Below are 12947 nucleotides of genomic sequence, written 5' to 3'. Positions count from 1 at the left end.
AATCTAATTTTCTTAGGCGAGGATTATAAATCTCCTCTTTAGCAAGGCAACCCCATATGTGTAAATAATTTAAACTTGGCTTCCATCAATTTCATAAAAAGGTATCTTAAGGACAACCTTAAATGGAATCTTGTTTAACATATACACAACGGTCTTCAAAGCTTTACTCTGTAAGGGTAATAGCAGATTAGTATTACTAATCATTTCACTTTTTGTGTGTACCTACCATAATACTCTTTGCCTATATCAGATCTTATGATCTTCATGTTCTTTCTCTTCTTCTTCCGTATAGGTATTGAATGTTTCTTCTTCCTTATAGGTATTGAAAGCATTCAATACCTCAGCTTTAGAACTTAGAGATATATAAACTTTATATGGTCATCACTGAAACATATAAAAATATCTCTGACTATTTAGGCAATGAGTATGAAAATGTCAATACCTTTCAATGTAAATGATCTCAAGAATCTCAAAAGGCTCTCTTGGGCACCTTTAGTGGTCTTGTTGGTATGATTTCCCTTATCTAGTCCATACAAGTACTAAAGTCAGTAAATTATTATTTACTGACTTTTATTTTTCTGTATGGAGATATATTCCAATCTCTAATGTCATAACAATAGCATTTTTAAATTCATAAAGACTCCACTTTATGTCAACATCAATATGCATAAATAATTTTTTTTCAAAAGTTTGGATGTAGGTCAATTTTAAATAGACTTTAAATAGACCCTCAACCAATATTCCACCCAAAATAAGAAAAATTTCAAGTTTAAAATAAAATTGAAATTTTTAATAAACCAAACTAGAAAATAAATTTCTAAAAGATTATGGAATATAAATCATTTTTGAGGTAAAAAAATATAACTGAATTTTAAAAATAACTTATAGATCCCAGCAACCTCCAATTATAAAAAAAAAAACACGTGTTCTGCATTTGTTGACAATGTGGATTGTTAAACCATAATCAATCCACAACATATTTGAATGAGTCACTAAAAGATATTCACGACATACTAGATACATGAGATTATATTTATGCAATCTTTCTTTATATGCCATTAATTTTCCTTATTGCAAGAAAAATAGGTGTCTTGATTACCATAATACTTTATTGGCATCTTATTCTCATAATTTAACTGTTGGACATGATTGCATTTATTGATCTTCCTTTAACATGAGTAACCATGTGAACACTTTATGGATTTTCTCATATTCTTGAACATACATGGTCAGAAGTTACTTTACTAATCATTTATTCTTATGTATGCCCCAAGATAAAATTACATATTTAGAAGAGAAAATTCAAAAATGAAATAGACCAATAATAACTCAAATCTCAATCTTTAGGTACTTAAGCTAAGTTATGATATCCTTCATTCCCATAATGAGATTAGAAACACTTTAGAAACTGTAAAAGGTTTATCTTTAAAGCTTTTTCTATTAGGGTGTTGGCCAAGTTTTTTATTTGAACTTACTAAATGTTTATAAACAACCTTTATAAAACTTTGGCCCTAAAACATTCAAGAATAAATCCCTGATGACTTTAGTAACATGAGATTTCATGAACATCTAACTTAGGTGATTAAATCACTCCCACCGTTCATGCTTAATAATCTCACGTGGCGAACTTAATTCCACGAGAGTAGGTGGTTTGTCCACACCGAGCACCAAATTTTTAACACCCCAAGTGAAAAAACATATTAATATTTTTTTTTTTTCAGTTAGAAAAAATATTACCTTAAAGTATTGGAATATAAAACTACAAAAAGTAGAGTAATATAAATAGCTGCAATAACCAAGAAAATAAAATAAATACTTTAATGTTATGAAGTAACTTTATTTTAAATTCGACAATGCCAATTTAAACAGTAAATTTCAATCTGAAATTGGTTGCTGTATTGGGTTGGTCCAATTGGGTCAACCCACTTAATTGGATCGGGTCCGAAAAGTAAAAACCAGATCGAGTTGGGCTTCTGGGTTTCTGTATAGTGCTGGCCCAAATCGGGTCAGTCCAAATTATTATTATTTTTTTAAAAAAAAAAATTGAATAGGGCCTTTTAGGTCTCTGGATTGGGCTGACCCGAATGAGTTGGCCCACTTAGCAACTCGATCCGCACTTTAAAATTAATACCCAAATCGAAAACATACCCAACCTAGAAACCTTAATGGGTCGAAACCCTACCCGGTCACTAAGCAACCCGACCCGTAATGTTCCAGATGGGTTGAAAACCCTAAAAAATGGAACCCTTGCCGCCACCCCTTATGAAAATACCCATATCAAGATTACGACAACACAAAAATAGGCAGTATATCACAATACACAGAATAATGATAATTAAAAAAATAAAAATAAAATAGCCATATCAAATTTATGGGTTTTCAAACGTATGTGAACAACAAATTTAATTGTATTCACAAAACATCTACTGGATTGAACAAAAATATGTTCACAAAACTATGATTTAACAACCGAACGTGAACAATAAAAAACAGACTATGTTCGCAGAAATTATGGATTCAACAAAAACTTATTGCTAAGCAAAATAGCATAGAGGTGGCTCTGACACCACATGTTAGAACATATAAACATATTATGCTTAAACTAACATGCGCAACGGAAAGAAATAAAACAGGATTTAGGCTTACCTCTAGCCATCTTTGCTCAAACACTTCCACGAAGATCTAAAGAAAACAAAAATACTATTTGACAGATCTTCTAACCTATGCCTATGACTGTATTGCCGTACTGATGGTGTATATGTTACACACCTGTACGTCTCAAGGATATTGTAGTAATTTTGTAATGAAAGATAGAGTGAATTTTGTGGATAATATGGAATTGTATTGAATATGGAATGAAAGATACAAAGCTGATCTGTTTCGAGGTAGATCGGGCCTCCTTCTATGATTAGCTACAAACTATCAAATTCTTCTTCAATGCCTTATTACAATTGAAACGGGCCTTTTATACTACAATAAGCCCAACAGACTACTGTTATTACAACTGAAAGTCCAACTGTCTAACTCTTATTAAGCAAAACCAACTCAACTGCTTATACTTGACACGTACTCCCCTTATCCTTCCAACTGGCCCGCACCAACTCTCAGCCTTCCACTCCAGAAACACGTGGCTTCACAACTTCCAGAACTTCTTTCCCAACGCTGCTTTCCCAACGTTCTACTAGGTTTGAATCCTTTCCCCTTCTATCCTTAGCAGCCTCCTTGATTGGTGACAATACTCCCCCCGATTCAAAACACCTTGCCCACAAGGTGTGGAAAATCGGCCTTTAAACGATGGAAGGGCTCCCACGTAGCTTCAGTAGCTGTCTGACCGTGCCAACGGATCAACAGGTCAACCACTGCCCGATTATGGTACTTCCGAGAACGCCGATCCAGAACCTCTTTCGGCTCAGGCCGAAACACTCCAAAACGATCAACCGGAGGCAGGGTAGGAATCGGAACAGCTGACACACCCAACTTCTCCTTCAACTGGGATACATGAAAAACCGGGTGAACCAAGGAACCCGTTGGAAGATCTAAACGGTAGGCTACTTTCCCGACTTTCTGCAAAATCCGAAAAGGGCCGTAAAACCGTGGCGAGATCTTCAAAGAACGACGAAAAGCAACCGACATCTGTCGATATGGCTGCAACCGCAGGTAAACCCATGTACCCACTTCAAAATTCCTATCTGTTCTCTTCAAGTCAGCATATTTTTTCATACGATTCTGGCTTAACTGCAAATTTTGTTTCAATATTCGCAGAAGCTCATCACGGGGTTTGAGCTGATCCTCCAGAACAGCTAGCTTAGTGGTACCCGGAATATAAGAAAGCAGGCGAGGAGGTAAGTAACCGTACATTGCTTGAAAAGGAGTGACTTTGCTTGAATGATGAAATGAAGTATTATAGCAATACTCAGCTAGAGGTAACCACTGAGTCCATTCACTGGGTTTATCATGCACCATACACCGTAAATAATTCTCCACACATTTATTCACGGCTTCAGACTGGCCATCTGACTGTGGATGGTAAGCAGTACTGAAAGCTAAAAAAACCCCTTGTATTCTGAACAACTCTGTCCAAAACTTACTAGTAAAAGCTGTATCTCTATCAGAAATAATAGAGTTAGGGAGTCCATGCAACTTAAAAACTTGCTGAACAAATAGCTGAGCTAAAGATGTAGCTGTATAAGGATGAGCTAGTGACAAAAAATGAGCATATTTAGTGAGTCTATCAACAATAACCCAGATCACTGAATGCCCTTTTGAAAGAGGAAGACCTTCAATAAAATCCATAGAAATACTGTACCATGGTCTCTCTGGTACTGGTAAAGGCTGTAACAACCCAGCAGGAGAAACACTCTCTGCTTTTACCCTCTGACATACATCACACTCCCTCACAAAAGCCCTTAAATCAGCTTTCATACCCGGCCAAAAGAAATCTCTTCTAGCTCTATGAATTGTCTTATCATAACCAGCATGACCAGCAATAGGACTAGCATGTACATACTGCATAATAGATTTTCGAAATGGTTGACTGACATACAATCTCTGTTTATACAACAGTAAATCATTCTTGATAGAATATCTATTATCTGTTGAAGTACCATTCTGAACCTGTTGAAGCAATGTCAATAACTGGGAGTCTAGGGTATAGCTATTCTTCAAATCTGATAGCCAATCTAGAGTAGGATAAGAAATGACAGAGAGAGATACCTCCAAAAATTCATCCTCATCTCTGCGAGAAAGTGCATCAGCCACTTTGTTGTCCTGACCCTTCTTATACTCCACAATAAAATCATAGCCCAGAAGTTTAGATACCCATCTCTGCTGCATTGGAGTTCCAATTTTCTGTTCTAGAATGAACTTAAGACTTTGATGATCTGTCTTTATTTTAAATGGATGACCCAAAAGATAAGGCCGCCATTTTTTCACAGCTGAAACTAGTGCCACCAATTCTTTCTCATAAGTCGACATAGAAAGAAATCGACCCTTCAGTCCTTGGCTGAAAAAAGCAATTGGTCTTTGACATTGCATAAGGACTGCACCAATGCCTTTACCCGAAGCATCACATTCTATGTCAAAGGGCAAATTAAAATCCGGTAAGGCCAATACAGGTGGATGAGTGACTGCTTGTTTCAGCTCCTCAAAAGCCCTTGTATGCTCCTCTGTCCACTTAAAGGCATTCTTCTTAAGTAAATTCGTTAAAACCGCAGCAATAGCTCCATATCCTCTGATAAACTTGCGATAGTAACCGGTTAAACCCAAAAAACCCCGTAGAGCTTTCAGAGTTTTAGGAATAGGCCACTCAACCATAGCCCGAAGTTTAGCACAGTCGGCTTTTACCCCTTCAGCAGAAATGATATGTCCTAAATAATCAATTTCAGGACAACCAAACCGACATTTACTTCTCTTAGCAAACAATTGGTGCTTCCGTAGAATATCCAAAGTAAGCTCCAAGTGCCACAGATGCTCCTGTTTATTCTTGCTATACACCAGTATATCGTCAAAAAATACCAAGATAAATTTCCGCAAATAAGGGCGAAAAATATCGTTCATCAAACTTTGGAATGTTGACGGGGCATTAGTCAGCCCAAATGGCATGACTAAGAACTCATAGTGACCCTCATGAGTTCTAAAAGCTGTTTTGGGCACATCCTCCGGTCGAACTCTGATTTGATGATACCCTGAACGTAAATCCAGTTTAGAAAAAATTCTAGAGCCATGTAGTTCGTCCAATAGTTCATCGATTACTGGAATCGGGAACTTATCCTTCACTGTCTCATTATTTAAAGCCCTGTAGTCCATACACATCCGCCAGGACCCATCCGCCTTCCGGACCAGCAAAACGGGAGAAGAAAAAGGGCTTTGACTCGGGACAATGACCCCTGAATCTAATAACTCCCGAACAATTTTTTCTATCTCCTCCTTTTGAAAATAAGGATAACGGTATGGACGAACACACACCGGTTTAGCATCATTTTTAAGAATGATAGCATGGTCATGAGACCGACTGGGTGGCAGTCCCTGAGGCTCAGCAAACACATCTTCAAACAATTTAAGTAAGTCTGTAAAATCTGTATCTTCCATAGGAATTACGGAAGTCTCTACATTCTCCAATAATTGCAGCAATAGCCCTTTATTACTCACAGTTTGTGAAATACTCAGGTCTGATTCTTCCCACAACCGAGCTGCTGCCAATCCTTGTAACAAACAATGCTGCTGTCCCAGTGTAAACTCCATAGTAAGATCCTTAAAATTCCACAAAATAGGACCTAAAGTCACCAACCATTGTATACCAAGGACTATATCACAGCCAGCCAATACAATAACATAAGAGTCAAAAGTGAAACTCTGTTCCTGCACAGTCACTTTAACTCCATCACATTTCCCCTCACTAACAATCACCTCACCATTAGCAACTTGAACCCGGACTACACTTGCCTTATTGACCAACAACTGCAATTTATGAATCAACGCAGCATCCATGAAATTATGAGTACTCCCACTATCAATGAGAATCACCACCTTTAGATTACCAAGATACCCACTTACTCGCATAGTTTTTGGATGAATAGATCCTGTAACAGCGTGTAATGAAATTTCTGGAACAATATCACCATCAGAAAATTCAATTAAATCTGACATCGGATCCACCGGTACTGATGCAGGGCTGTCAGCACAAAATTCATTTTCCCCAACCTCCACATATTCAAGCAAAAACAATTTAGGAGCCACACAACGGTGTCCCGGATTCCACTTAGAATCACAATTGTAGCACAAGCCTTTCTTCCTTCTTTCCTCCATTTGTAATGGGGAAATTTTCTGAATAGGCACCACAGCCTTTGGAATACTCCCACTATTCTGCCCAGAAGAAAAATTATTCTGAACAACATTACTACTATTACTTCTCTGAGAATTTGATCCACTGTAATTAGGATTAGCATTCCTAAAATTCCTCCGATTGGTCAAAACATTCTCTTCTTGCATTTTTGCCAAACTGAATGCTTCCAACAAGGTACTCGGATTGAACATCTTCACAGGAATCCGAATTTCATCTTTGAGCCCACTAAGAAAACAGCTCAATCTATTAAAATCAGAAATACCCTTCAATCGATTACTAATAGATTCAAACTTCCCTTTATAGTCTTCCACAGTAGAATACTGTCGAAGCCTCATCAAAGTCTCCATGGGATCGTCATATGAAGAAGGGCCAAAACGAGTTAATACAGCCCTAGTGAAACCCTCCCAAGAGTGAAATTGAAAAGAATCACAAATGTCTTGATACCAAATCAATGCCCTCCCTTCCATATGAATAGCAATCAAACGGAAAAGTTGTCTATAAGAAGTATTACAAAACTCAACATATTGCTCAACCCTATATAACCAATCAGTTGGGTCATTCCCATCAAATCGAGGAAAATCAATACGGACTGACCTGGGAATTATATCACTGGAATCTTCCGCATTTTGCTCCATTCTTGCATGTACATTATCAAAATTGTGCAGCCTTGACCGGAATTCACCCGCAAACTGTCTTCTGGAATCTCCTCTCTGCTGCCAAGCCACATTGCCGAAGGGTTGCTGTGAAACTTCAGGACATTTCTTAAAAGAAAAATCAAGATTCTGATTTTCTTGACAACTGGTTCCTCCCTCCTGGTAATCCGAAAAATGCAATCTTCTTGCATCCCTGCAATCTTGCAACTGGTAACCCATATTTTCCTGTGGAACAACTGGGTTAATGTTTTGAACTGCTACTTTATCTTTCGCAGGTGCTGCTTCAATGAGAACTGGATTTTCCTTCTCCTTGCCAGCAGTCAACGGCACAGCTGGGATCAACTGTTTCAACTGATTTTGGATAATCTTGAACTCATTTTGAAAGTTGCACTGAATGTTCTTGAAGTCAGCCGTAATAGTTTCAAACTTCTTATTATTCTCAGCATCACACTGTTTCCTGATTTCTTCATTTCTGTCTACTGTTTTCTTCAATGCAGCCAAAGTTTCGGCCATTTGGTTCATTCGAGTACCATCTGCCATACTTGCTTCTCCAAGAAAGAATGCTCTGATACCAAATTTGTTACACACCTGTACGTCTCAAGGATATTGTAGTAATTTTGTAATGAAAGATAGAGTGAATTTTGTGGATAATATGGAATTGTATTGAATATGGAATGAAAGATACAAAGCTGATCTGTTTCGAGGTAGATCGGGCCTCCTTCTATGATTAGCTACAAACTATCAAATTCTTCTTCAATGCCTTATTACAATTGAAACGGGCCTTTTATACTACAATAAGCCCAACAGACTACTGTTATTACAACTGAAAGTCCAACTGTCTAACTCTTATTAAGCAAAACCAACTCAACTGCTTATACTTGACACGTACTCCCCTTATCCTTCCAACTGGCCCGCACCAACTCTCAGCCTTCCACTCCAGAAACACGTGGCTTCACAACTTCCAGAACTTCTTTCCCAACGCTGCTTTCCCAACGTTCTACTAGGTTTGAATCCTTTCCCCTTCTATCCTTAGCAGCCTCCTTGATTGGTGACAGTATACATGCTATTTATTTATAGGCTAGGTCAGGGACCCTCAAATATGATAAATACTGTATTGTTTCTCCAATCGAGGAAACAATATTATTATTTAATTTTAAATCAATTAAACGATTTCATTACGGTAATCTAAATTAATAGAAATTATCATAACCATAATACTATATATTATATTAAAATAAATATAATAAACACCGTATATGTGGCATATATGCCATATATGAAGATAATATCATACATCTACTGCTCCTTAGAGTTCGTCTTCAAATCTGATCAACCAAAAGGTTCTCTCTTATATTTGTGGGGATCATATGTATTTTATTAGAATATATATATATATATATATTTGATTTACGATTATATAATTTTATGTTTTTTTTTTAAAAAAAAAAACAAAAAATCTGTGTTTTGTTGTATTCCTACGAATGATGTTCTGCTTTTCTTTGTAGTGTTTAATATTATGCATAAACTTTTTCACCTATTTTAATATATGTATGTATGTATAATTACAGAGTTTTTGCGTAGCGATGATTTATGAATTGTTTAAAAATTTGTGGAGCGCAGAGTTCTTCGAGTATTCACTAACTTCTTTGAAAAAAAAAAAAAAAAAAAAACTTCTGAACTTTTAAACTGTCAAATGTGCGTCCAAATTTCAAATGAAACTATGCAAATAAAAAATATTTACTGTACTCTCAGCCCTTTACCTTAAAGCACAACGATTATGATTGTGTTTCTCAAAAAAAAAAACGAAAGAGATTATGATTGTGTTATTATTTCTTTTTACCTTTACAAAATCGTTCTATACAAAAAATACAGTAATTTTTTTTTGGTTTCAATGGAAACAAACGCTACTTGAGAATTTAGTTTGACTCATCGCCTCTAACACCATTTTGTAGGAAATGAATCTCTCTCAAATACCAGTAAAAACTCGGGTATTGTATTATTATTAATTTATTATTATCACTCTCATTATTCAAAAGCTAGAAGCGAGAGGCTTACAGGATTCTTCAAATCTTTACTCTGCCGTATTAAATGTAAGGATTTATTTCTAGATTTTATTTCCTTTGTAAGAAAACAGAAGTTAATAAATGCCTTTATGCAATATATGATTAGTATTTTCTATTTTTTTTTTCTCCTTCTAATTTATATATTATTTTTTCTTTCGTAAATTTTACATTAAATTTAGTAAAATTTTATGGTGAGAGAGAAAGATTCACATTGTTGTGTTTTGCACAAGGTATGACGATTTTTTAGTTTACACTGTTATTTATTAATTTTTTAAATCTTTTTTTTTTGGAACGTGTAATACACATTGTTTACGTACTTAATTGATGGACGGCATTGCTTTCAAGGTTCCATTAGAACGAGGAAAATTATACATAAAATACAGTTATTTTCAGTTATATTAGTATGTTTGATTCTTTGTTTTTTGTCTTTATTTTTTGTTGAAATAAATAATGCTCTTACTTTCTTATTCTCTCATATAAGTGGTTTTTGATTTAGCCTATAGCAAAAATTTGGGGTACACATACACTCCTTAATTTTTGTTTGCTTTCTTGGAATCGGGAAAATATGCAGCAAATAATTATTTTCCATTATTTGAGTTATTTCTCTTCTTCTTTTTTTTGTCCCTTTTTTTGTCTTTATTTTTTATGGTCATGTTAGTTTGTTATCCTTTTTTTTTTTTTTTTTTTTGTTATAATTTATATATTATTTTTATTTATGTTCTAAAAGTAGTTTGTATATATTTTTATTTTTATTTTTTTAACATTATATATGCAAAGGATGATCGTAAAAAAAAATCTCTATTTGACATAACTAATTCCTATATGTATGAATTTTTGGAACCAAAGAAAGTGAATTTTTTTTTTCCTATTATGAGTATATTTCGTTTGTCGTTGGTCGTCCATTTTCATTTTTTTTTTTCCTTATTTGATGTTATAATTTATATACAAAAAATACAGCTATTTTATATTATAGGAGTATTTTTCCAGTTTCTATTTATTGTCCGTTTTCATATTTTATCCTTATTTTCTGTTCTAATTTATATATTATTTTTATTTCTGTTCTAAAAGTAGTTTTTTTTTAATGTTATATATGCAAAAGATCGTCGGGAAAAAGAATCTATGTTATACATAACATCTTCCTATACCTATAGCTATAAGGCTATGAATTTATTGTAAATTGGAGAAAATATACAATAAAAGAAAAATAAAATTATTTTTATACTATATCAGTATTTTTCGTTTTTTTTCGTTTGTCATCTGTTTTCATTTTTTTGTCCTTATTTTACGTTCTAATTTATATATTATTGCTTATTTTGTGCTAAAAGTATTTTCTTTTATGATGAATATGTGAAGGACGGTGACTGAAAGAAAAATTAAAAAATCTCATTTTGTCGGGACTTCTTCCTATACAAAAAATCTCATTGAAACTGAGAAAAATATACAAAAAATACAAATCTTACGTTTCAATTTTTTGTTCTTATTTTTTTGTTCTAAATGTAGTTTCTTTTACGTTATACATGCAATACATATATACACCTCTAGAATGTTGTATGAGTTACACTTCATTTTATATTGCCCTCAATTTTAAAGGTAATAAGAAAATAATATTTATAAAAATGACAATATAATATCTGGCTTCATGTTTTGATGGTTTATAAATTGTTAATTATTCATTATTTGATTATGGTGAGAGTTTGATTTTCTTTAGTTTAAATATGTTAATTGTTAACAAAATTTTCTTTTGGGTTTCTTTTGTAAATATTGAATACAAGTTATAGCAATGATGTGAGTACACTATTTTGTTCTTTGTTTTTGTGAATTTCTATATTATGTAAAAGGTCTCCTGAATTAATGTCTATAAAAATTGAAAAATGTGATTACTTATAAAAAAAATTGAATACATGTGATTTATTTTGATTCCTTACAATATAATTAACAATATAAATTTATGTATTTTCAATCTTATTCCTATATTTTTATTTTGTTTCTTAAATTAAATGTAACATTCTAATTTGTTATGCAGTTTTAATTAATAAAAACCCGTGCATGACGTGGGTTATATGCTAGTTAGATATTAAACTGATAACAACAGATACTATACTTGATCATAAACAAAAGGCCGAGAAGTAGGGGCTGAGATAAAAAAATCGCTCCCTCTTTCTCGACTCTTCTTTCTCTCTCATCCAGAAACTCTCCAATAGGTGTGTGTTCGCCGTAGGGGAGGCAAAAGCCTCCCCTCCTGACGCTGGTCTTCCACCTAGTCTTTATGGACTAGTGTGGCTTTTGTTCACCCCAATGGTTCTCAGTGGTAGGTGTTGTTGTTCTCCTAGCTGTTGGGGCTATAGAGTTTGTTTATTTGTTTTGTTTCTTGTGTTTTTTTTTTTTTGGCAGAAGCATTTCGTTTGAGACGTCCATGGGGAGTGCCCAGTTGTATTTTTTTCGGCCACTTTTCGAAATAGATCTACGTTGATACGCTGGAAATCTTACGGCACGCCCCTTTCAAAGTTGCTTGCCGTCGGTTTCCGTTTTCACCGCTGCAACTTTTGTCCGTGTTGGATCTTCACTCTCGGAGCGTGGCTTGCACGCATCGAGGATGGGGCCTGCGTGTGAGGGCCACACTCCATTTTTCCCAGCCTGGTTGTTGGGGCTTTCAGGATGGCCGATGTTCGACAGCAAAAGGGGAGTCCCGGGGGCGGCACGTGTTAGTCACGAGCCGGCGCCGGGAGTTTTTTCTTCTCTCTGCCGGCTCTGAAGTTGTGTTTTCTGCTAGTGTTTTTTTACAGTTTATCTTTGTAATTTTCAGACATTATAGGGATCTGTCTGATGGCCTAAATGCTAGATCTGCTTCTCTTTAGTTGTTTTGGTTGTGCTTCATTGTCAAGAGAGGTTTAATGTCTGCTCCTTGTAATGTTTGTTTATTATTTGGATAGCTGTAGTTTTGTATATTCTTGTTCTTGGTCACAGTCTATCGTTGGTAGCTACTTTAAATCGGGATTTTCCTGACTTAGTGGATAGAGATCCTTCATCTCTAGTCACTGTGACGGCCTATGGGTAGTGATTTAGCCTTCGGGCTTTAATGTAGCCTTCTGTGCTGATGTATGAACTTTGGTCATTATTAGAAAGGACAAAAAAGAAAAAGAAAATGCCATAAGGAGAACTAAAGTCCTTGTATCCTCCCAAATGTCGTGTAGCTTTAAAATCATAATTGGATCAAAATTTAATAGTAATTTTAAAAATTACATGACATTTAGGAGGATACAAGGAAGACTCTAGTTTTCCTTATAGAATTACTTAAAAAAAAAAAAAAAAAATCACTAATTGCAGATGATTTTTCTTTGGGTAAACTTTATACATCGTCGGTCATTCCATTGAAATATGGTATTGCATAGG

This window comes from Alnus glutinosa, chromosome 14, assembly GCF_958979055.1.
Source record: "Alnus glutinosa chromosome 14, dhAlnGlut1.1, whole genome shotgun sequence".
NCBI classification, from domain to species: domain Eukaryota; kingdom Viridiplantae; phylum Streptophyta; class Magnoliopsida; order Fagales; family Betulaceae; genus Alnus; species Alnus glutinosa.
The sequence above is the reverse complement of the archived record's forward strand: the minus strand, read 5'-3'. Positions refer to the sequence as shown.